We start from the raw sequence: 24,559 nt of genomic DNA, 5'->3' as shown, positions 1-24,559 counted from the left end.
TGAATCAAAGAAATTACATAGGATTGAAATTCCATAGAAAATTTTTCTATGTAGCCCTTTGATTCAAAGGATTGAAGTTTTCCAAATCCCACAAAATTCCTATGGAATGGCTTGTTGCATATAGGTTTTGGAGGAAACTTAGCAAGAGATCCAACCTTTTGGTAAAAATCCTTTGAGTCTATCTCTCTTATCCGATTCCTGTGTTTTTCCTGTGGTCCAATCAAACGATTATTCCTGTGTTTTGCAATCTTATGTTTTACACTTACATTCCTATCAGAATACTATGCTTTTCCTATTCCTCCGTTTTTTCATTCCTACGATTCAAAGGGGCCCTAAACATGTCTTTGCTCACAACATATAGTTCCGTTTATCAGCTGGGTATCTATTGGCAACAAAGTTTTCTTAAAAGTAGAGGACGACGATATGAATTCTCTTCTGATTACTTTGAATAGCTTGATCAAATTGTCTTGGTCCATGTAATAAGCAATAACCTTGCCGGCCATCATGTGCACTTCGCATGACTTCGCTGCATGAAACATAAGAAGCACACTATGTCACTCTGAAGAAGTGGTGAATCCAGCAGAAAAAAGGACCTAGGGATGTCAAATTAAATCTATTTGTCTAGGAGGAAAGCCCGTTTGAGTTAATATAGTTGTTTAGCCAGGTAGCAGTATTACTGTACAAATTGTACTTCAGTACTATAGTTTAGATTTTGGAGTCTAATACTGTTTTGAATGCTCGAAGTATGATCACCGATCATACTTAGTTATACAAAATTATTTTGTCAGGAGGATAAATTGCATAAGAAAAAAAAAAGAAAAACCATAGTGTTTTGAACCTTTATCTATTATCTTGTCAACGGAATCTTTGTGAGTGCAAGAGCATCCCTTTGTCAATGTCAAAGTTATTGCTTTTAATTAATGAAGAACTGATGTTCTTTCCATATAATTTTTTTACAGGACAAACTAATGGATGGTTTATGATTTGCACTCGAGCATATTAGAATATGAGCAGTCAAATGTTTTTTTCTGTTGCCAAGCTAATGTTGCATTATCTTTGTGAGTATCGACGCCACTGTAAACACTACTAATTGATAGTTAACAAATACTCGTAGTAATAATTCGAGAGACTTATAGAATCATCAGTTAGGCAAAAACCACTTAAGCCACTTAAGCCAGTGGCAAAGCTATGTTAGATTCACCTACCTATACGTATTATAACTTTGGATTCTACTTTAATTTTGATTTCTCTTGCAAAATTACATAACTTGATAAACATATAGCTAGAATTATATATCGAGACGAACCTCTGTTCCGAACTAAAGGTTTAAATATTATGGTCAAGATCAACCTCTTGCTTTCGGTTTCCAATACTTGGGACTTCGCCATATTTTCATAGTTCAAAGAATGTTCTCACATTAACATATAAATTAGTCAATGAATCAAAAGGTTTATGGCTCAATGATTAGAGAAACTAAAATTCTAAATTAAATTATGTTACAAAAAAATATGTTATCAAATTACATAACGTCAGACAAAAGATAACACCAGGATAGAAAGCTTGATCAGTGGCCACTCGTTTTTATAGAATCATCAGTCAGGCAAAAACCACTCATGGTTATTCAATAACAAGAGAAACTTACATTATGCAAAAAAGGCATCTAACTTTGAGTGCCTTCAAACACTGTAAAGGGAAATGCCAAGGCATTATTGATAAAATCAATCATAGCAAATCAGTAATGTTAACCACACACAGGTTCAGATTCATAGCAATGCTGGAGTATACACAAACAATTAGAACTTAGAGCAGGCATCACACTTGATATTTTGGATGTTAATTAATTGAGATTGGCAAGAAATTTCTAACCTTCAGAAATTTATTAGTGGTCAGCAGAACTGAGCCATTACATATGCACATCTGATTTCAACCTGTTATGTACAAAATGTTATAATCACAAATCAGGTTTTAGGAAATTCTATTTTGTAGTCTGCTAGCAAAAGCTATGGTTAGATGGGAATTATAGAAAAATATGTACAGGTCAAGTATCCCAGTGTAATTTAATCTAGAGTCTAAAAGAATCTGTCTTTGAACAATTAGGCCCATAAAAAACTTGCTGAGTTAGCGCGCATAGAAAAAACTACAAAAAATTGAGGAATCAATAGTGAATTCTACTTTCCCATAAGAACAAAACCTCCTATTCATAAGTGAATAGAGATTAAGTAATGGCATTGCTCTTAGTTTTAGAAAATTAACAGTATTCTTTAACGGGCTGATGAGCGATGGAATTCCACTATACTGAGTAATAACCAAAGCATTTGTTGGATCTGCATATATGAAAACAAAACAATATGTTTCCAGGTTACAGATTTCACCAAGGCCAAACTGAATAAGTCTTCTGTTAGGTTTTGCCCATTGAAAGCCAGAAGGTTTTACAACATAACAGTGGATGATTCTGGATATTAAACTCAAACAACTAAGTAACTAACCATTATGGTTCCATAATTCAAATCAACACTGCCAGTTGTATTTGAGCAGAACAGAGTTCAACGTATTTGGGAGAACGGACATGTGAAGCAACAACAACTCATCAATCTCATAGCAGGAGCAGAGCTATACATTCAGCCCAAATACTGGAGTAGCAAGCAGGAGGAAAGATCGGGTGAACTCACATGGAGTCGGCCTCGAGCACCTTGATGAAAGTTTTACCACGGTCGGCTCGGACGGCTGGGTGTCCTCACCTGCATCCATGCTGCCATTGCTCTGGGATGTGCCATAGAGCTTTGAAGCTGGCTTTCTGAAGGGAGACGAGGAGAGGAGTAGGAGGAGGAAGCGGCGGCAGCGTGGGGCTAGGGGTGGAGGAAAGGGACGAGGAGGTGCAGGCGGCGCGACGGTACCGGTGGGGACTAGGAGGAAGAGGCGGTGGCGGGGGGCTGGAGGTGGAGGGCAGGGGCGAGGAGGAGGAAGCGGCGCCAGTGGCGGGGTCTAGGAAGAGGTGATAGTGGAGAGCAGGCGATGGCACGGCGGGGGAAGAGGTGGCAGTGGGCAGGCGGCGGCGGGCGGCGGCGGCGGTGACAACGAGGAGATGAGGCGCGAGGGCGATTCGGCTTTGGGAGCGGATGCGGCGCGAGCGTGACAACTGACAAGGAGAAGACGAGACAAAGGGGAATCGCGATTTCATCGTAGGGACCTGGAAGGACCTATTTGCAAAAGGAAGTTTCTCGGAGTATCACGAGGAGGTTACACCAAGTGAAGGATCGAACGGCTCATGTTGTCTTGAGGGAAATCGGACGGTCCATATATTTTAGATGACGTGGCCCAACCAAATTGCAAGAAACTTTAGTTCTTTCAATACTTTAGATATGTTTATAGCTGGCTTATAGCCTGCTATTGTACCTGCTCTAACATCTTCTCCTGCTGCTCCTCTCTCTCTTCCTTTATCTCTTTAAAATATGTTTATAGCTGGCTTATAGCCTGCTATTGTACCTGCTCTAACATCTTCTCATCTTCGATCTGTTCCGGTGTGGATCGTGTCTAAACAAAACAATTTTATTTGACCTACACAGGTCCGTCCATTGACATATTAACTCCGCCGTCACTCTCCCAGCCTAGGAGGCAAGGTAGAAAATACGATGAGGTGGAAGTCACTGATATATAGGTCCCACTTGCTAGCTCTAAGGAAGAAGATGCTGGCTCCATGAGTCAAACCGAACCGAAAGAGTTGACTTGCACCGGTTTTCTAAAATTTATTTTAGACTTTTAAATTAGGAACAGCTTAGCTCTCAAATAATCAAATCTGGAATTCGCTTCTATGGAGACTTCAACCACTAGGCTACATGTCCTTTCACAACTGAATTTTTAAAATGGTGGTGTTATACCGGTTTTGCGATGAGAGAGACTATTCAATTAGCCTCAAGAGATGAGGGAGGAGAAATAGACTTATCCCCACGCGTAAATACGGGCCGACCCGGTTCTCGGCCGCCTTGGTAGGCTTGGGCCGGCCGAAATGAGAAATTCTTAACACCCGGTGATTTAATAATTCCTTTAATCATTTACATAATTTTACTTGCTAATTTCTTTTGAACCATTAAAATTGCTGGAAAAATTGCTGGAAAAATTATGATCAATTATTTGATCACTCATAAAATTATTTCTAGTTAAATGGAACTAATGAGAAGTTTAGCTAGAAAGAAATTAATGATATGATATTAGATTTTACCAACGTTAATATGATTTCATATCAAGATTAATAAGATCATTATTTCCTTGAGTTATTTAATTTATTTCTAGTTGAATTGAACCTTGTAACTATCATTAGTTGAATATCCCTTGTAACTACCATTAGTTGAATATAGTGGCTTATCCGTAGTTTTGCTCTATAGGTGTGGAGAGATCTGGTGTGGAGGGTGGTTTGCCGGGTTGCCGTCGAGTTTAAAAGGCAAGTGCATGACGAACTAATTGTGTTATTCATGGATGGTTTGCTTTATATATTTATTACCGATATATTTCTATATGATAAGTGATTGCTTATGTTCAAATTATTGTTCACGTTATTTAGGTTTCGAGTTCATCTTATGTTTACGATGTTATTCTTATTTTAATATTCCATGCTTGATATGGATGTGCAATATGATTTTCAATTTGATTCTTTGTTTTCGGTTTTAATTATTCATGTTCCATGTGAGTCATGGATGTGCTATATGATTTTCTATTTATGTCCCTGTGGGTAAGCGCCGATCACGTTTACTCGGCTTTGCCAAAATGTATTCACTATTGTCTGGAATGAAAACTAATATTTCAATTCATGCCTACCCAAGATGGGAACTACTATGTTTCTTACCATGCGCCCAGCCTCCATCCCCCACCTGTGAGTGAAAAGAAACAGAGACACAGCAAAGGAAAAAAAGGAATAAAAAGAAGTGAGACAGACAGAGCAGAGAAGGATCGAGAGTAACAGAAAGAAAATAGAAATAAAGGAAAAGGAAAAGAAAAATAGGACTATTCCTACGGTAGGTATCCTACCTGTGCGCCATCTTCCCTCTAAAAAGTCTATTCGATCTCCTCTACTTCCATGTTCAAGCCCAGACATTAATCCTTCTATAGAAGTCTAGCTGACCTCTATTTCTTTCTAGGCCAGAGAAATTAATTTCTCGGTAAAAGTCTATCGAAGTTCCCTATGTTTTCTGACCAGGCCCAAGACTTCAATCCTCTGTACAAGTCCATTTAGGATCCTTCATCTTTGGGCAGAGCCCATTATCATCCTCCATGTTTAGACAAAGTTCATATCAGGTCCCTCTATGTACCCCTTAGGGAAAAGTCTGTACTTACCCCAACAATTTTCTCAGCCCAACCCGAAGGACCATTTCCCATGAGTCCGCACACGCCAACCATTAGTAAAGGTCTACTGCTACATCGCCGACATTGGTAGACGACCGGACACGTACCGAGTATCAACGGTTATTTATGTAATAAATGTTGTCATGCCCTAAAAATCGCCTAAGTTAATAATGCATATTTAAAATCATTTTTAGAAATTATTTTAAAAGCCTACAAGTTAAACTCTAATAATTTAGGGAAAATTTCAACATAAAATTGAGCTAGATAAAATTTTATTAAATACTTTGCTTGTTCCTCTATTTTCTAGATTTTTTTAGGAATTATTTGAGCAAGGAAAGTATTTTTAATAAATGAAACATCATTTCACAAATTATTTTAATTGAAAAAGTCTTAAAAATCCTTCCCTAAGTCGTTGGGCCGATTCCGGCCCAACTCTTCTCTCCCCGCGCAAGGCCAAGCCGGCCCAAGCGGCCCAAGCAGCCGCCGGCCCCCCCTCCTCCTCACAGCCGCCGACATGTGGGGCCCACATGTCGGGGTTGTCTTCAACCTCCGGCCGACTGCCATGCCGAGTTCGAGTCGCCGCCTTCCTCCGCCGTTTCCGCCCTATCCGGTCTCCCCCGTGTCCGATTGATTGAGGGGTTTTGATCCCCTCGTTGTCCTCTATTTTTACCCCAAAAATTCGGAGCTAATCGCTTCGTATCTTACCCGAATCAAACTCGATTTCGAGTTTATCCACAAAACCAACCCTAGCTTTTCCCGGTCCGATTACTAACGGTTGGAGTACGATCTCTCCAATCTAATAAGGCTATAAATAGGACCCCCTAGTCGCCCTCTTTCGTTTGCCCCATCTCCCGAGCTCTCTAGTGCCCCGTAGCGCCGCCGCCGCGCCATCCAAGCCGCCGTCGCCGCCGGCCGACGCCTAGCCGCGCCGCACCGTCGAGTCCGCCGTCGCCGCCGTTAGGTGCGCACGGAGGTGGGGAACCTCGGCCGCACCCTCCCCGCCGTCGCCGGTCGCCGGAGACCCGTCGCCGCCATCGACCGAGCCGCCGCCGCCGCCCAAGCTCGTCGCCGGTCGCCATCCGTCGTCGTCCTTCGCATTGGTTAGTACTGATGGGTTCGCGACGTTGCCCTCTACGCGTAGGTGCCCTCTAATCGCCCGGCCAAGGTCCCTAGCGCCGGTGGTTGTGCCGCCCGAGCCATGGCCGCCGATGATGACGTCAGCATGACGTCATAAATCCCTTTTGAGTTTTTTTAATAGATGCAAATAGATTAAAACTTTGGAAAATCATAACTAATTCTTCGTAACTTCGATTCGAGTGGTTCAAGTTGCTAAATTTTTCTAAAATTGAGATCTACATGTTAAAAATATCCACATGTACTGTTTATGCTTGTTTTTGTACTGTTTTGTTGATTTTGTCTTTTTGCTTTAGTTTCCGACGTTCCCGAGGAGAGCGTTTCAGTTGAGGAAGGTTCAGAGGTTTTTGTGGAAGCTCAAGGCAAGTCACACAGATTCCAAATAATCCTTTGAGCATGTTGAACCCGTTTAAAGCTATTGTTTTATTTCAACTTATGCATTATTTTCGAATGACATCGGGTGGTGAACCTTTCCCAATTAATTAATGGCCGAAGATGACTTTATTTTCCAATGGGATATAATTTGATTAGCTTGGACCTTATATATTGGATTGGTTCAGCAAAATGCTATATGTATATTTGCTTAGCCATGCTTAGAAACACTAGCTAATTAATGGGATAAATCATAAATCATATTACGTTATTAATTATGGTTATATTTAATGATAGCTCAGGATGGTTAATCGTGTTATGTTAATTAATTGATAATTAAAACCTGGTTAAAGGTGGGTTGTGAGCATATGGTTTTGATGGTTGTGCTCATGACAATTAAGGACCGGTTCGCGAGCTACTGTTGTGAAACTTTTACCGTGCCAACCACAAGCCAGCGTGGGCAACGGCTTTATCTTTTGTATAGCATGATTCATTATAGTGTGCTAGACTGTGAAGCGGTGAGAAGTCCGTGGGGTCGCTGGGGAGTCCATTGCCTCTGGTTTTGAGGGGGAGATTATGATCCAGGAACGGTGCATTGTGGTGAGTTGTGTTGTGCAAGGGGTATTGTCATAATTCCTTTCTGAGGTACCATGGTGGTGCTGAGGCGCGTGGTGACATGTTGTGGGATTGTGTCTTGTGGGTACAGTGGTACACCTCTGATCAGAGTAAAACTATTCGAATAGCCGTGCCCACGGTTATGGGTGAGTTGAGCAATGTTTTTCGTGATTAGTCCCACACTACTTATTATTGGTAATTGTGTTACTTAATTTGATTCCTGGTTTGGAATGGTATATTCCTGGTGTGGAGGTTTGATTTGTACAACCGGGGTTGGTTGTTCAGATGAGGTTGGGCCTATGCAACACGGGAGTGTTGTATGGTGTTTATTTAATACTAATTAATTATTCAACTGTTTTACTATCCTCTTAAATATTTATTAAATGCTGTTTACGCAAATGAGCTTTATTATGCCATCCTTTGTTATCCTGTGCACTTGCATATTTGCTGTGTGGCTTGTTGAGTATGTCATATGCTCATTCTTGCAATATTCATTCATCAGAGGAGGAGTACTTCAGTGAGGGTGATGATCCTGGAGGACTAGGCTTGATCCGGGTTAAGTTGCTTGTGGAGTGGAGTCGCCATAGCTGTTCCGTAGTTTGTTTTTTTTCCGCTGCGTAGAATGTTATTCTTTGAGAGGAACTATCCACCTCTATAACAATTTATTATCTGCGAATATTAAATAGCTGTTTTTTTTACTCTATTATCAATTTGTTATTGTGTGCCTCGGCTGATTCCTGAACGAGGGTTTAACACACATGTAAGCGTTTGGAATTTTGGATAGAAATTCCGGGCGTGACAAGTTGGTATCAGAGCCACCTTGACCTTAGGACAAGCCAAATGGTAAACCTTAGGTAGCCTTCAAAATATTTTTGAAAATTAGGACTGCTCTTCTCTATTCTCTTATAAACTAAGTAAGTTGGCAGCACATGCAAGGTTATGCACAAAATTTATTTAATTCTATTTCTTTTCTTTTAAAGCAAAAAGCTGTTCTTTTCCAAATCCTTCTTTTTCTTTACTACTTAGGGTATTAAATAGTTTTCTGAACTCCATTGATTAGTCGGCATTGTACATCTATTATGGTATCGATTCAATCAGGATAGCACTAGTACTACTCATCCCTCTTAATGGTGACACTGTACCGTGCTTATAGTAGATCTTAAGTATTTTAGTTTTATTTTATTCTTTTGTCTAAAATTATTTGTCTCTGTTCAAAGTTGATTTAATCAAACAGAAAAAAATTATATCTTTGTTTAAGTTTTGTATGTTTCTTTTCTTTTATTTTTTTCCTTTTTGGGTCAAATCAATTAAGTCTAGTTTGTGCAGCTAACTTAAAAATATGCATTAATTCCTCCTTTCCATGTTTCTTTAGATGCCGCCCCATCCACCGAAAAACTTGATCAAGGTGCTAGGATTTGTCAGGGAGCTGAGGTTGATGGCATTTGAAGTAGGCTATGAGGTTGCTCCTGAGTATCGTCAGATTCCCCATGACCCCAACAAGGAGAAGTGTCGTGTTCGTGTGACGTTGGCTAGTGATCGTGAAGACCTTCCGTCAATAAAGTTCGATGCTGGAGGAAGAAAGTACAGCCATGCTTGTCAAGAAGCAGCATTGGTGGCCATTGGAGAGCTACGTCATCGCTTTGTAGAGGAGTTAGAGTCATCAGCTTTCCAGTACCATCCACACAAGCCTCATGGTCAAGACTATGGAACTTACAACTGTCCTGATGGTGAAGATAGTGCCACTCTAACGCATGCTGTGCATATGCTTAGTGCTATGGATGCAGTAGGTGTGGAGCGAGAAAAAGCAGCTCATGACAGGGAAAACTGGAATCGAGGCAAGATTTGCAAGTTGGAGAGTAAGGTATACCATCTACAGAAGGAATTAGCTGAGCTTAAAGGAGAAGCACTGCCGCCAGCACCCAAGCTTCGCCTCACTGCAAGGAAGAGAACCTGTCCACCACCTCGTCTCCAGTTAGCTTCGAAGACTCGTGTGGTGGGAGATGCTGTGCCTGATCGTGCTGAACCTGTCATCCACGTCTTAAGTGATGAGGAAGAAGAGGAAGACCCAGAAGAAAGAGAGCCAGCTACTCCAGAGGAAGAAGATCCATCGCTTCGTTTCGACGCAAGGCGGGAATAGTCGCTTAGTTAGATCGTTGCCGTAGTTCGCTGTGTTAGATTGCTTGCTTAAGTTTGCTTGTGAGTGTGTGGGTTTTAGTATGTTGCTTACATCATTGGTGGGATGTAACTGCATGAGTCTAGTCCTTTTGCTTGTCAGAGAGTAAGCTAGTTGGTGAGATAGTGTTAATGCAATTTAAAAGTAATTCTACAAAGTTAAGAGCAATATAGAATTTAAATTAATTAAAGAACTCCGTTCTAAGGGTATCTCTCTGTCGTTCTTTCCTTTTATCTGTGCTTTTCTTCAGATGGTGAACACTCGCACCGGAAGTGGAAGTGGAAGCGGAGGTGGTAACAATGAAGGAGATCCCACGCTTGCCTAAATTTTGGCCCAGCAAACTCAGTTGATTAATCTGTTAGTGCAGCAAGCGCAAAATCAGCAGGCAAACAACCAAAATCAACCCCCACCTCCACAGAACAAGTTGGCAGATTTTCTACGTGTGAGACCACCTACCTTCTCAAGCACTACTAACCCAGTAGAGGCAGGAGATTGGCTGCATGCTGTTGAGAAGAAGTTGGACTTGATTCAGTGCACTGAGCAGGAAAAGGTTTCTTTTGCTTCGCATCAATTGCATGGTCCTGCTGCTGAATGGTGGGATCATTTTCGCCAAAACAGGGCTGAGGGAGAGCCTATCACCTGGCGGGAGTTCACTGTTGCTTTCAAGAAGACACACATACCATCGGGTGTTGTGGCCTTGAAGAAGAGAGAGTTCAGAGCACTCAACCAGGGATCCCGTTCTGTCATAGAGTACCTCCATGATTTTAATCGCTTAGCTCGCTATGCCCCAGAAGATGTTCGCACTGATGAAGAACGTCAGGAAAAGTTTTTAGAAGGACTGAATGATGAGTTGTCTTATGCATTGATGTCTACGGATTACCGGGATTTCCAGCAGCTGGTGGACAAGGCGATTCGCCAGGAAGACAAGTACAACAGGATGGAACAGAAGAAGCGTAGGGCTGCCCAATTCAAGGCTCAACAGGGTAGTAACCAGAGGCCGCGTATTGTTATGGGACCTCAAGCTGCATCATACCCACAGGGAGGATCCTCGTCAGTTGTTCGCCCTCAACGCCAGTTCTACAACAACAACACTGGTAATCGCAGCAATGACAATCGTAATGTGGTCGTTCGTCCTGTAGCGGCCCCAACTCAGAATCAACCTGTCTGGAAGGAACAGGGAAGCAAGCCAGGGGTGTGCTTCAATTGTGGTGATCCAGGACATTATGCTGATAAGTGTCCAAAGCCACGACGTGTGAAGAATGCTCCAGCCCAGAACAACTCCAATGCTCCAGCACCGAAGGCTCGTGTTAATCATGTTGCAGCTGCAAAAGCCCAGAATGCACCTGATGTGGTTTTGGGTACGTTTCCTGTTAACTCTATACCCGCATCTGTGCTTTTTGATTCAGGTGCTACACATTCCTTTTTATCTAAAAGTTTCCGCCACTTGCCGCACCTTCTCCTCGTTGGAAACGAGCTCGCGCCGTCGCCCTCTCTCTCCTCCGTCGCCGACGACCTCCGGCCGGCCCTCTCCGCTCGCCGGAACCGTTTCCCGCCTCGGCGTCGCCTTCTCTGGCTTCACCGCACCGCCGCCGACCCCGTCCACCACCTCGCCGAGCTCGCCGACTGCCGGAGCGCCGTCGTCCCCGTCCACCCGAGCCGCGCCACCGCCTTCCTCCGCTCCGGCCGCCTCCTTTGTCGTCACCGTCGACCCGGGGTGAGCCGTGGACCGCCGCCTCTTTTCCCCTTCCCTCCCCCTCTCTTGGCCGCCGCTCCGCCGTGCCTATGGCCGCCGCCGGCGACCATAGGGGCGCGGGCGCCGCCTCCCGCCGGCCGCGCCGACGTGGCCGCCTCTGGGCGCGCCGTGTGGCCGCCGCGTGGGGCTCAGCCATCAGCCGCCCGCGCCTTCGGGTGCGGCTGATGCGTGGGGCCCACGACGCCGGCCGGTGTGAGCCCGGGTGCGCCCGGTCCACCGTGGACCGTGAGGTTGCCGCGTGGGCCCACTCCCGTGGACCCGGTCCGCGCGCCCCCTCCCCTCGGCTGACGCAATAAATCCTTTTTAAATTAAAATTTAAATGAAGAAATTCGCAAATATTCACTTAAAGAGCATATAAACTTCAAATTGCCATAACTTGGCCATTTGAACTCGGAATTGGACCGTTCAAGTCTCTAATTTTTCCTTAAGAAGTCAAGAACCCATTTTTGTGCTTTGTTCCTGCTTGTTATATAGAGTTTATTAGAGTAAAAGCCTTTTTCCTTTCCATTGGTCGTGTAGACGCTGCCGCTTCGGAAGATCCGCTCTACGTGGAGGTTGAAGCCAACGTTTGGGAAAGCGAGCAAGACAAGTCACATCATCTTTGAACATATTGGATCCCAGTTTGTGAAATTATTTTGATTTAAATTAATGCATTATCGCTTTATTTAAATTCCCGCGTTATCACTGTTTTATTTAGCCATGCCTATTTACCTTTGTTATGTCCTTATTATTATTGTTATTGTTATTATTACCTTGTTCACCCTAGAATAAACAAAACCCCAACTAGTGGGTACTCTATTCATGGTTCCACTAGTATGAATTTAGGTAGATGCTTCGCTGATTAATTAGGCAACATTAGGTGGTTTTATAACTCTAGACTTTGGGAATATTCATATCACTTGGACATTATGGAATGGTTGGATTATTGTGGAATTGGACACACACACCTCCCCCTCTATTCAAAACCCTCAAAATGGTTTTAGGCTGGGCTCGGGGTGCATGGTTTTGATAGTAGCACCTCGGCCACATAAGGACCGGTCTTCGGGCCTCTGTTGCAAAGCACTACCGTACTTCCACATGTCTAGTGGGTAAGGCTTAGTTTGTGGCTCAGTCTGGTTATAAACAAAAGTACACGGATGAAGATGGACGAAGTCGGGGGTCGATGGACATCTCTAGGACAAATGAAGGCTACACGAGCTGCGGCCTGGTAGTCGAGATGTCATGGCACAGGGCTGGTGTCCTGCTGCTAGGGGCTCAGTCCTGCCTACCTGTCCCGGAGGTTCCGGCCGTAGGTGGGGTTGGGTCGGTACTTTTGTCTATGGCTAGGATGGGTTGGAAACTTTGTCATGTCTTCCGTCCATATGCCGTGGTGGTATGTGGCACGTGGTTGCACGTGAGAAAGATGTGTCTTGTGGGTAAAGATGTACACCTCTGATCAGAATATAACCTATTCGAATAGCCGCGCCATCGGTTATGGGCAAGCCTAGCAATGTACCCAAGTTAGTGTTTTAAATTCTTAAAACTTGGTTAACAACTAAAATGTGGAATGGTTGGCCTGGGTTGGCTTGGGACGAGCTGGGACCCAGGGTCGGGTTGCCAGTTCGGTCCGAATCATCGTAGGCCTTGGGTTAAGGCAGGTTCGTGTGGGTTCACGGCCTTGTTTAAAAATATTGTATAGATCTAGGATCGTGTTTTCTAAAAGTAGCTTTGAGCAACTAAGTGTCTTCTAATGGTGTTTACTGCAAACCCTAACCCCCTCTATATTATTACTCCGTTGTACTCCTTTGCATTTATTCTGCACTTGTGGGTGTGTCTTGTTGAGTACGGTAGTTGTACTCAATCTTGCTCAATTTTTCCCAAACCCAGAAGAGGAGCTCCTGGATGATGAAGGCTTTGGTGTCTAGCTCGTGCCTACCGTCAAGCGCCTGTGGTCGTCACCCTAGTCTTCCGCTGTTTTTCGTTGTCTCCTTGTGTGCTGGGCCTTCGTCGCCCATGTAATAATTAACTATTTACGCTTCCGCTTGTTAAACTCTGAATTGTATCAACTTTTGGTGTACCTTGCCTCCTGGGACAAGGAATAATACACGCATGTAAGGAACGCCCGTTGGGTTATTTCCGGTCGTGACAAGTTGGTATCAGAGCCTCCTTGACCCTAGGACGAGCCTTAGATCCCAAGCCTTAGCAATATTTTCGAAATAAAAATCCTTTTTTACTCGTGAAAATCCTCTAGTCTCTCTCTGTCCTGCTGCTTCATTTATCGTCAAAAGCTGATCTTTAAAATGTTTTTCTCTTTTGCCTTCGCTTGTAGATGGCCGGCAGCATCAACCGTCGTGGCCTGGACCTGACTGGCTTTGTTTTGGAGCTGCGGGGCATGTGCGTTGTCTTCGGGTATCCGCATGGAGTGGACTACCAGGGCAGGAAGCTTCCGGAGCAGGATGGTGACGATGCAGAGCCCCGCGCCGCTTGGGAGGTCACTGCGGTGATCCTTACTGGCTCTCCCGAGAGGACTTCGTTGGCGGTCACCGCGGGTGGAGATTCTTTCCCCGCCGCTTGCCAGAACGCTGCGCTCCTCGCCATCGGCACTCTTCACCAGCGCTATCCGGACGAGTTGCAGCACCCGCCCAACCGCTACCACCCTCGTCGAGGAGGAGCCCGCGACTACGCCACCTTTAGGGATGCTAGTTCGGAGGATGACGCTACCATCATGCACCTGGCGCGCATGGTGGAGGCGTACGACGCGGCCCGTATCGACTTCCATCATATGATGCGCCGTGGGTTGGTCGAGAACAACATGAAGATCCTAGAGCTGCGTCAAGAGAAATTGCAGCTGAAGAAGGACTTAGACGCGGTGGAGGCGCAGCTGTGTCAGCTCAAGAATCCGCCGCAACACAATGCTCCACCCCCACCACCACCCCCGCAGCACTCTAAGCTTGTCGAGTTCCTCCGCATCCGCCCGCCTACCTTCTCTAGCTCCAATAACCCCGTTGATGCCTTGGATTGGTTGCATGCTGTGGGGAAAAAGTTGGACACCGTCCAGTGCAATGATGAGGAGAAAGTCATCTTCGCCACCCACCAACTGCAGGGGCCCGCATCTCTATGGTGGGACCACTTCTAGGCTACGTAGCCAGAGGGACAGCCTATCACCTGGGCCCGCTTCACCGCCGCTTTCCGGAGGACCCATGTGCCCGCCGGAGTCATGGCCCTTAAGAAGAGGGAATTTCGGGAGTTGAAGCAAGGCAACCGCTCTGTGATGGAGTATTTGCACGAGTTCAATAACTTGGCCCGGTACGCCCCAGAGGATGTTCGTGAAGATGAGGAGAAGCAGGAGAAGTTCCTGGCAGGAACGGACCCTGAGCTGTCTGTGCGTCTGGTCTCCGGGGATTATCCTGATTTCCAGCGCCTGGTGGACAAGAGCATCCGCCTAGAAGCCAAGCATAAGGAACTGGAGTCGCACAAGCGTCGCTTGGCGAATTTCCGCAATCAACAGGGGGCTAACCAAAGGGTCCGCTACACCAATCCCTATCCCGGGGGATCCTCCTCGCAGCAGCAGCAGCAGCAGCAACCTCGCTCCGCGCCCCGACCTCAATTCGTGCTGCGCGTCCCACAGCCGCAACAGCAGCAGAATCAACAAGGGACCCGTGCGCCCCGCCCTCCTGCACCAGCAGTGCAGCCTGGTCAAGGCCGCAGGGATGCTCAAGGTCAACAGCGTCTGTGCTTCAACTGCTTCGAGCCCGGACACTTTGCGGATAAATGTCCGAAGCCGAGGCGCCAGCAAGGCCAAGCGCCTCCCCGCCCCAACAACGGCGATAAGGATGTCACTCGGGGTCGTGTGAACCACGTGACTGCCTAGGATGTGTTGACAACTCCAGACGTCATCGTTGGTACGTTCCTTATTCATTCCATCCCTGCTACCATTTTGTTCGACTCTGGAGCTTCCCACTCATTTATATCTGTGCCATTCATGGGGAGAAATCAGCTGGGGGTAGAAAGGCTTAGGAACCCTCTGCTCATCACCACCCCTGGAGGGGTTATGACAACGAAGTATTATAGCCCGACCGTTCCTATAGAAATCCAGAGAATTCCTTTTCCCTCGGATCTGATTCTTCTGGACACCAAGAACTTGGATGTGATCCTCGGGATGAATTGGTTGGCTCAATTCCAAGGAGTAGTGGATTGCGCAAGGCGCACTGTCACTCTGTACCGGGGGCCGGATCAACCGGTTGTTTTCTTTGCACCCCCAACTTCCGTCGGCAGTTCAGTACTTCATCAGCTAGGACTGCCAGAAATACCCATCGTCAGTGAATTCGGTGACGTGTTTCTGGAAGAACTACCTGGTATGCCGCCCAAGCGGAAGATTGAGTTCCGGATAGATCTTGCTCCAGGAACCACTCCTCTATACAAGCGACCCTACCGTATGGCAGCAAATGAATTGGCCAAAGTCAAGAAGCAGTTGGAAGAGTTTAAAGAGAAGGGGTATATACGGCCGAGCACTTCCCCCTGGGGTGCTCCCGTGATTTTTGTGGAGAAGAAAGACAAGACAAAGAGGATGTGCGTTGACTACAGAGCCCTCAATGAAGTTACTATAAAAAACAAGTACCCTCTTCCCCGGATCGATGATCTGTTCGATCAGCTTAAAGGTGCCACTGTATTCTCCAAGATTGATCTTCGTTCCGGATATCACCAGTTGCGCATCCGTGAAGAAGATATCCCGAAGACCGCATTCACCACGCGATACAGACTGTATGAATTCACGGTGATGTCGTTCGGTCTGACCAATGCTCCTGCCTTCTTCATGAACTTAATAAACAAAGTGTTCATGGAATACCTGGATAAGTTTGTTGTGGTCTTTATTGACGACATACTGGTGTACTCACGGTCAAAAGAAGACCATCAGCAGCACCTTCGTTTAGTGTTGGGAAAGCTCCGGCAGCACCAATTGTATGCCAAGCTTAGCAAGTGTGAGTTCTGGTTGTCCGAAGTCAAGTTCTTAGGGCACGTGATATATGCTAAAGGAGTTGCTGTGGATCCCGAAATGGTGACCGCCGTCACTGATTGGAAGCAACCCAAGACAGTCACTCAGGTCCGCAGCTTTTTGGGTTTGGCCGGATACTACCGGAGATTCATCGAGAATTTCTCCAAAATTGCCAGGCCCATGACGCAGTTGTTGAAGAAAGAATAAAAATTTGTGTGGAGCCCGCAATGCGAGAAAGCATTCCAAACTCTCAAAGAAAAGCTGGTTTCCTTGCCAGTGTTAATCTTACCGGATACTCGCAAGGACTTCCTGGTGTACTATGACGCTTCGCGCCAAGGATTGGGGTGCGTATTAATGCAGGAAGGTCATGTGGTAGCCTATGCCTCACGCCAGCTACGGCCCCATGAAGGCAACTACCCTACCCATGATTTGGAGTTGGCCGCTGTGGTTCATGCTCTAAAGATCTGGCGGCATTATCTCATTGGAAATCGCTGCGAAATATATACCGATCATAAGAGTTTGAAATACATCTTCACCCAGTCGGATCTGAATCTTCGTCAGAGAAGATGGTTAGAGCTCATCAAGGATTATGATGTGGGAATCCACTATCACCCTAGTAAGGCCAACGTGGTCGCCGACGCGCTATGTCGAAAAAGCCATTGCAGCACTCTTGGCGTCCGTGGCATTCCACCGGAACTTAATCAACAGTTGGAAGCCCTGAACCTAAGCATCGTTAGCCATGGATTCTTGGCTACGCTGGAAGCCAAGCGTACCTTGCTCGATCAAATCCGCGAGGCTCAGAAGAATGATCCAGATATGCATGGGATCCACAAGAATATGAAACAGGGTAAAGCCGCTGGTTTCACAGAGGATGAACACGGAACCCTATGGAACGGAAATCGTGTATGTGTTCCGGACGACAAGGAACTTAAACAGTTGATACTTCAGGAAGCTCACGAAAGTCCTTATTCCATCCACCCTGGCAGCACAAAGATGTACTTGGGCTTGAAAGAGAAATACTGGTGGGTTAGTATGAAGCGGGAAATTGCAGAGTTCGTGGCCCTTTGTGATGTGTGCCAGCGTGTCAAAGCAGAGCACCAACGACCGGCCGGACTTCTCCAACCCCTACAAGTACCAGAATGGAAATGGGATGAAATTGGGATGGATTTTATCACCGGACTTCCAAAAACCTAAGGTGGATATGATTCTATATGGGTAGTCGTGGATCGACTAACCAAGGTAGCTCGGTTCATTCCCGTAAAGACCACCTATGGAGGGAACAAATTAGCTGAGCTCTACTTCGCTAGGATCGTGAGTCTCCATGGCGTTCCTAAGAAAATTGTATCTGATAGGGGAAGCCAATTCACCTCTCACTTCTGGAAGAAGCTCCAAGAAGAGTTGGGTACCCGATTAAATTTCAGCACCGCGTATCACCCGCAGACAGATGGACAGACCGAGCGTCTGAATCATATCCTCGAAGATATGCTCCGCGCATGTGTTCTAGATTTTGGGAAGACCTGGGATAAGAGTCTCCCCTACGCCGAGTTCTCCTACAATAACAGCTACCAAGCCAGCATACAGATGGCACCCTATGAAGCGTTGTATGGCCGCAAATGCCGGACACCACTATTGTGGGACCAAGTTGGGGAAAGCCAAGTGTTCGGGACTGATATCTTGAGAGAAGCTGAAGCTAAGGTCAGAACCATCCGGAATAATCTAAAGGTGGCACAGTCTCGGCAGAAGAGTTATGCAGACAACCGACGCCGTACCCTGGAATTCGCAGTGGATGACTTTGTGTATCTCCGGGTCACGCCGTTGCGGGGCGTACACAGGTTTCAGACGAAAGGGAAGCTCGCACCTAGGTTTGTGGGGCCTTTTCGCATCATTGCTCGACGCGGAGAAGTTGCTTACCAGTTGGAGCTGCCCGCATCCTTGGGCAATGTGCACGCTGTGTTCCATGTGTCGCAACTCAAGAAATGTCTTCGAGTGCCGTCCGAGCAAGCCGATTCAGAGCATATTGAAGTTCGCGAAGACTTGACCTACGTGGAGAGGCCAGTGAAGATTCTGGACAGCATGGAGCGCAGGACCAGGAATCGGGTAATCCGTTTTTGCAAGGTCCAATGGAGCAACCACGCCGAGGAAGAAGCTACTTGGGAACATGAAGACGAGCTGAAGTCAGCCCATCCAGATCTCTTCGCCAGTTCTTCCGAATCTCGGGGTCAAGATTCCGTTTAAGGGGGGTAGGTTTGTCACGTCCCAAAACGACCCTAAAATATATCCTTTAAATTATGCCTAGAATAATTAAAATCCTTGTGAAAGCCTCCAAAAATTAAAATGTGCAAAGTTAAAAGTCAAATAAGGCTTGGAGGATTTTTATATATTTCCTAAAAGCCTAAAATGTGTAAATAAATTTTAGTGGAATTTTCAGAGCACAAATAATAATTATTAAGAAATAAACAAAGTTGAAAAGGTTTTATAAAAAGAAAAACCCTAAAAACCCCTCTCCCCTCTAATGGGCCGGCTCGGCCCATCTCCCTTCCCCTCTCTCTCCTCTTCCCGCGGCCCATTCGGCCTTCTCCCCGCGCGCGCCGCTGACCGGCGGGCTCACCCGCCACCCTCGCTGACGGGTGGGGCCCACCCGTCATCCCCGTCCTCCCGCCGCTTCCGCCGCCCTGCCCGCGCCAAGCGCCGCCGCCGCTGCCGAATCCGCCGCATCCCGCCGTCCCCGCGTGCAATTAAGTGGAGGGAATTATTCCCCGTGATCCCCTCCCCTTTCCCCCCCATTTTCCCCTCTCTCTCTCGCATTCAAACGGCCGGATTTGCTCCCGCAAATCTCGCCGGCGCCATTGATGGCGGCCGGACCTCCCGCGCCGGTTTCCTTCCCCGCCGGCCGCCCTCTCTCCCTCCCAACCCTATTTAAACCCTCCCCGCACCTCCCTCGCCCGTTTCCGCCACTTGCCGCACCTTCTCCTCGCCGGAAACGAGCTCGCACCGTCGCCCTCTCTCTCCTCCGTCGCCGACGATATCCGGCCGGCCCTCTCCGCTCGCCGGGACCGTCTCCCGCCTCGGCGTCGCCTTCTCCGGCTTCGCCGCACCGCCGCCGACCCCGTCCACCACCTCGCCGAGCTCGCCAACCGCCGGAGCACCGTCGTCCCCGTCCACCCGAGCTGCGCCGCCGCCTTCCTCCGCTTCGGCCGCCTTCTTTGTCATCGCCGTCGACCCGGGGTGAGCTGTGGACCGCCGCCTCTTTTCCTCCTTCCCTCCCCTTCTCTCGGCCGCCGCTCCACCGTGCCTATGGTCGCCGCTGGCGACCATAGGGGCGCGGGCGCCGCCTCCCGCCGGCCACGCTGACGTGGCCGCCTCTGGGCGCGCCATGTGGCCGCCGCGTGGGGCCCAGCCGTCAGCCGCCCACGCCCTCGGGTGCGGCTGACGCGTGGGGCCCACGGCGCTGGCCGGTGTGAGCCCGGGTGCGCCCGGTCCACCGTGGACCGTGAGGCTGCCGCGTGGGCCCACTCCCGTGGACCCGGTCCGCGCGCCCCCTCCCCGCGGCTGACGCAATAAATCCTTTTTAAATTAAAATTTAAATGAAGAAATTTGCAAATATTCACTTAAAGAGCATATAAACTTCAAATGGGCATAACTTGGCCATTTGAACTCGGAATTGGACCATTCAAGTCTCTAATTTTTCCTTAAGAAGTCAAGAACCCATTTTTGTGCTTTGTTCCTGCTTGTTATATGGAGTTTATTAGAGTAAAAGCCTTTTTCCTTTCCGTTGGTCGTGTAGACGCTGCCGCTTCGGAAGATCCGCTCTACGTGAAGGTTGAAGCCAACGTTTGGGAAAGTGAGCAAGGCAAGTCACATCATCTTTGAACATATTGGATCCCAGTTTGTGAAATTATTTTGATTTAAATTAATGCATTATCGCTTTATTTAAATTCTCGAGTTATCACTGTTTTATTTAGCCATACCTATTTACCTCTGTTATGACCTTATTATTATTGTTATTGTTATTATTACCTTGTTCACCCTAGAATAAACAAAACCCCAACTAGTGGGTACTCTATTCATGGTTCCAATAGTATGAATTTAGGTAGATGCTTCGCTGATTAATTAGGCAACATTAGGTGGTTTTATAACTCTAGACTTTGGGAATATTCATATCACTTGGACATTATGGAATGGTTGGATTATTGTGGAATTGGACACACACAACTCCCCCTCTATTCAAAACCCTCAAAATGGTTTTAGGCTGGGCTCGGGGTGCATGGTTTTGATAGTAGCACCTCGGCCACATAAGGACCGGTCTTCGGGCCTCTGTTGCAAAGCACTACCGTACTTCCACATGTCTAGTGGGTAAGGCTTAGTTTGTGGCTCAGTCTGGTTATAAACAAAAGTACACGGATGGAGATGGACGAAGTCGGGGGTCGATGGACATCTCTAGGACAAATGAAGGCTACACGAGCTGCGGCCCGGTAGTCGAGATGTCATGGCACAGGGCTGGTGTCCTGCTGCTAGGGGCTCAGTCCTGCCTAGTTGTCCCGGAGGTTCCGGCCATAGGTGGGGTTGGGTCGGTACTCTTGTCTATGGCTAGGATGGGTTGGGACGGTACTCCTCGCCATCGGCACTCTTCACCAACGCTATCTGGACGAGTTGCAGCACTCGCCCTACCGCTACCACCCTCGTCGAGGAGGAGCCCGCGACTACGCCACCTTTAGGGATGCTAGCTCGGAGGATGACGCTACCATCATGCACCTGGCGCGCATGGTGGAGGCGTACGACGCGGCCCGTATCGACTTCCATCATATGGTGCGCCGTGGGTTGGTCGAGAACAACATGAAGATCCTAGAGCTGCGTCAAGAGAATTTGCAGCTGAAGAAGGACTTAGACGCAGTGGAGGCGCAGCTGTGTCAGCTCAAGATTGCTCAGGTAGAAGTCTGCCACCCCAAGCGCCGCCGCGTTTGCCGCAGCCTGAAGATCACCGCCCGCAAGAGTACCTCCAGGCCTGAGCTTGTTCGTCAGTCCTTGGCGTGGACCTGCTTCGTGGAGACCCCTTGCACCGAGCCCGCGCCCGTGGTTCCTCAGGAGGAGGGAGCCTCTGGCATTGGTAGCACGGAGGATGTGCTGTTGCTCACCTTCCGCCCTGGCCCATCGCAGAAGTAGACGAGCAGCTAGTAGGCTCGCGCGTGTGTTCTTCTCGTTTGTTTTCCTACTTGAGTCGTGTGGGGCATGGTTATACCGGTGTGTGGTATAACTGTGTTAGAGCCTGTGGTCGTCGCCCTAGTCTTCCGCTGTTTTTCGTTGTCTCCTTGTGTGCTGGGCCTTCGTCACCCATGTAATAATTAACTATTTACGCTTCCGCTTGTTAAACTCTGAATTGTGTCAACTTTTGGTGTACCTTGCCTCCTGGGACAAGGAATAATACACGCACGTAAGGAACGCCCGTTGGGTTATTTCCGGTCGTGACATGACGTCAGCATGACGTCATAAATCCCTTTTGAGTTTTTTTTATTAGATGCAAATAGATTAAAACTTCAGAAAATCATAACTAATTCTTCGTAACTCCAATTCGAGTGGTTCAAGTTTCTAAATTTTTCTAAAATTGAGATCTACATGTTAAAAATATCCACATGTACTGTTTATGCTTGTTTTTGTACTATTTTGTTGATTTTGTCTTTTTGCTTTAGTTTCCGACGTTCCCGAGGAGAGTGTTTCAGTTGAGGAAGGTTCAGAGGTTTTTGTGGAAGCTCAAGGCAAGACACACAGATTCCAAATAACCCTTTGAGCATGTTGAACCCGTTTAAAGCTATTGTTTTATTTCAACTTATGCATTATTTTCGAATGACATCGGGTGGTGAACCTTTGCCAATTAATTAATGGCCGAAGATGACTTTATTTTTCTATCGGATATAATTTGATTAGCTTGGACCTTATATATTGGATTGGTTCAGCTAAATGCTATATGTATATTTGCTTAGCCATGCTTAGAAACACTAGCTAATTAATGGGATAAATCATAAATCATATTACGTTATTAATTATGATTATATTTAATGATAGCTCACGATGGTTAATCGTGTTATGTTAATTAATTGATAATTAAAACCTGGTTAAAGGTGGGTTGTGAGCATATGGTTTTGATGGTTGTGCTCATGACAATTAAGGACTGGTTCGCGAGCTACTGTTGTGAAACTTTTACCGTGCCAACCACAAGCCAGCGTGGGCAACAGCTTTATCTTTTGTATAGCATGATTCATTATAGTGTGCCAGACTATGAAGCGGCGAGAAGTCCGTGGGGGTCGCTGGGGAGTCCATTGCCTCTGGTTTTGAGGGGGAGATTATGATCCAGGAACGGTGCATTGTGGTGAGTTGTGTTGTGCGAGGGGTATTGTCACAATTCCTTTCCGAGGTATCGTGGTGGTGCTGAGGCACGTGGTGACATGTTGTGGGGTTGTGTCTTGTGGGTACAGTGGTACACCTCTGATCAGAGTAAAACTATTCGAATAGCCGTGCCCGCGGTTATGGGTGAGTTGAGCAATGTTTTTCGTGATTAGTCCCACACTACTTATTATTGGTAATTGTGTTACTTAATTTGACTCCTGGTTTGGAATGGTATATTCCTGGTGTGGAGGTTTGATTTGTACAACCGGGGTTGGTTGTTCAGATGAGGTTGGGCCTATGCAACACGGGAGTGTTGTATGGTGTTTATTTAATACTGATTAATTATTTAACTGTTTTACTATCCTCTTAAATATTTATTAAATGCTGTTTACGCAAATGAGTTTTATTATGCCATCCTTTGTTATCCTGTGCACTTGCATATTTGCTGTGTGGCTTGTTGAGTATGTCATATGCTCATTCTTGCAATATTCATTCATCAGAGGAGCAGTACTTCAGTGAGGGTGATGATCTGGAGGACAAGGCTTGATCCAGGTTAAGTTGCTTGCGGAGTGGAGTCGCCATAGCTGTTCCGTAGTTTGTTTTATTTTCGCTGCGTAGAATGTTATTCTTTGAGAGGAACTATCCACCTCTGTAACAATTTATTATTCGTGAATATTAAATAGCTGTTTATTTGTACTCTATTATCAATTTGTTATTGTGTGCCTCGGCTGATTCCTGGACGAGGGTTTAACACACATGTAAGTGTTTGGAATTTTGGATAGAAATTCCGGGCGTGACAAGTGCAATCAATTCCACTCATTCCATTCTCTCCATTTGTAAGAGCACTAGGGGAAAAAAATAATCCGGTGCCATCTAATAAAATTTCTAGTTCAAAATATCGATCCTTGGCACCTGGCGGAACTTTTTTTCCATGAAATCATTTGAATGATTCTTTAAACAAAAGTATGGAGTAAAAATATCTTATGTAAGAAATAACATAAACCGGACCAGCTTGCGTGCATCAACGCTTCGATATATGCACACATATAAGACTGTTGTTGGGCGACTGTTATTTGCCGAGATTCCATGTAAAATAACCATAGGACTTGTGACGAGATCTTTCGGTTTGCCCAAAACCTCCATGTTAAATATCCCGCTTCCTTGGCATCTTGCGTTTAGATAGGTTGCACACCGCCTTGAATCAATAGCACAACTGCGCTAGCCTCCTCGTTTCAGCCGTTGGACCTATTCAAAGAGTTAGCCAAAGAAATATTTATGTACGTAGCTTCCTATTCGGCGTGCCCTTCAGTAAAACAGGCATGATTTTTTCATCCGAAGTCTTTTTAGGACTTACGACAACCCGCCATATCTTTTTTTCCGCCATAACTACCATATGAGCGGCTCAAACTAGAACAAGAGCATCATACCCGGCGCCGTCCAAGTGCAAAGCACTTCCTATCTCAAATACGACTGCTTCGTCGTAACCCTTAGCGAGTAACGTGGCATATTCACCATCGATGTCCTCGACATTTACTTCTCCTTTGCTCTATACGCTCTAAGGCTGCCTTTTTGGCATCCGGAGAAAAAAAATCCCTCGTTCGCCGCGCGCACGCTTCTCGAACTGCTAAACGGTGTGTTTTTCGCAAGACAATTCGATGCAAAAGTTGGTTAAAAAATATTACTAATCCATTTTTAAGGTATAAAATAATTAACACTCAACTAATCATACGCTGATGACACACCCTTTTTTGCGTATGTTCTCTTTTCCCCTCCTCACAAACACACCCTAAGTAACATTGGCGAAGTTTGATGCCTAGGAACCTGAATG

At 46.4% G+C, this 24,559-nt stretch overlaps 1 long non-coding RNA gene across 1 annotated transcript; it reads right to left on the bottom strand.

Annotated features, from left to right (window-relative positions):
• Positions 1-156: 156 nt before the first annotated feature.
• On the bottom strand, positions 157-3,139 carry LOC127784154 (uncharacterized). The gene is made up of 4 exons (XR_008019450.1): positions 2,670-3,139; positions 1,867-1,928; positions 1,643-1,683; positions 157-526 (listed from the first exon to the last, which is right to left on the bottom strand). It is a non-coding gene; the product is annotated as an uncharacterized LOC127784154 (long non-coding RNA).
• Positions 3,140-24,559: the final 21,420 nt, after the last annotated feature.

This window comes from Oryza glaberrima, chromosome 9 (genome assembly GCF_000147395.1).
Source record: "Oryza glaberrima chromosome 9, OglaRS2, whole genome shotgun sequence".
NCBI classification, from domain to species: Eukaryota; Viridiplantae; Streptophyta; class Magnoliopsida; order Poales; family Poaceae; genus Oryza; species Oryza glaberrima.
Note: the sequence above shows the minus strand (reverse complement) of the source record. Positions and strands in the feature narration are given on the sequence as shown.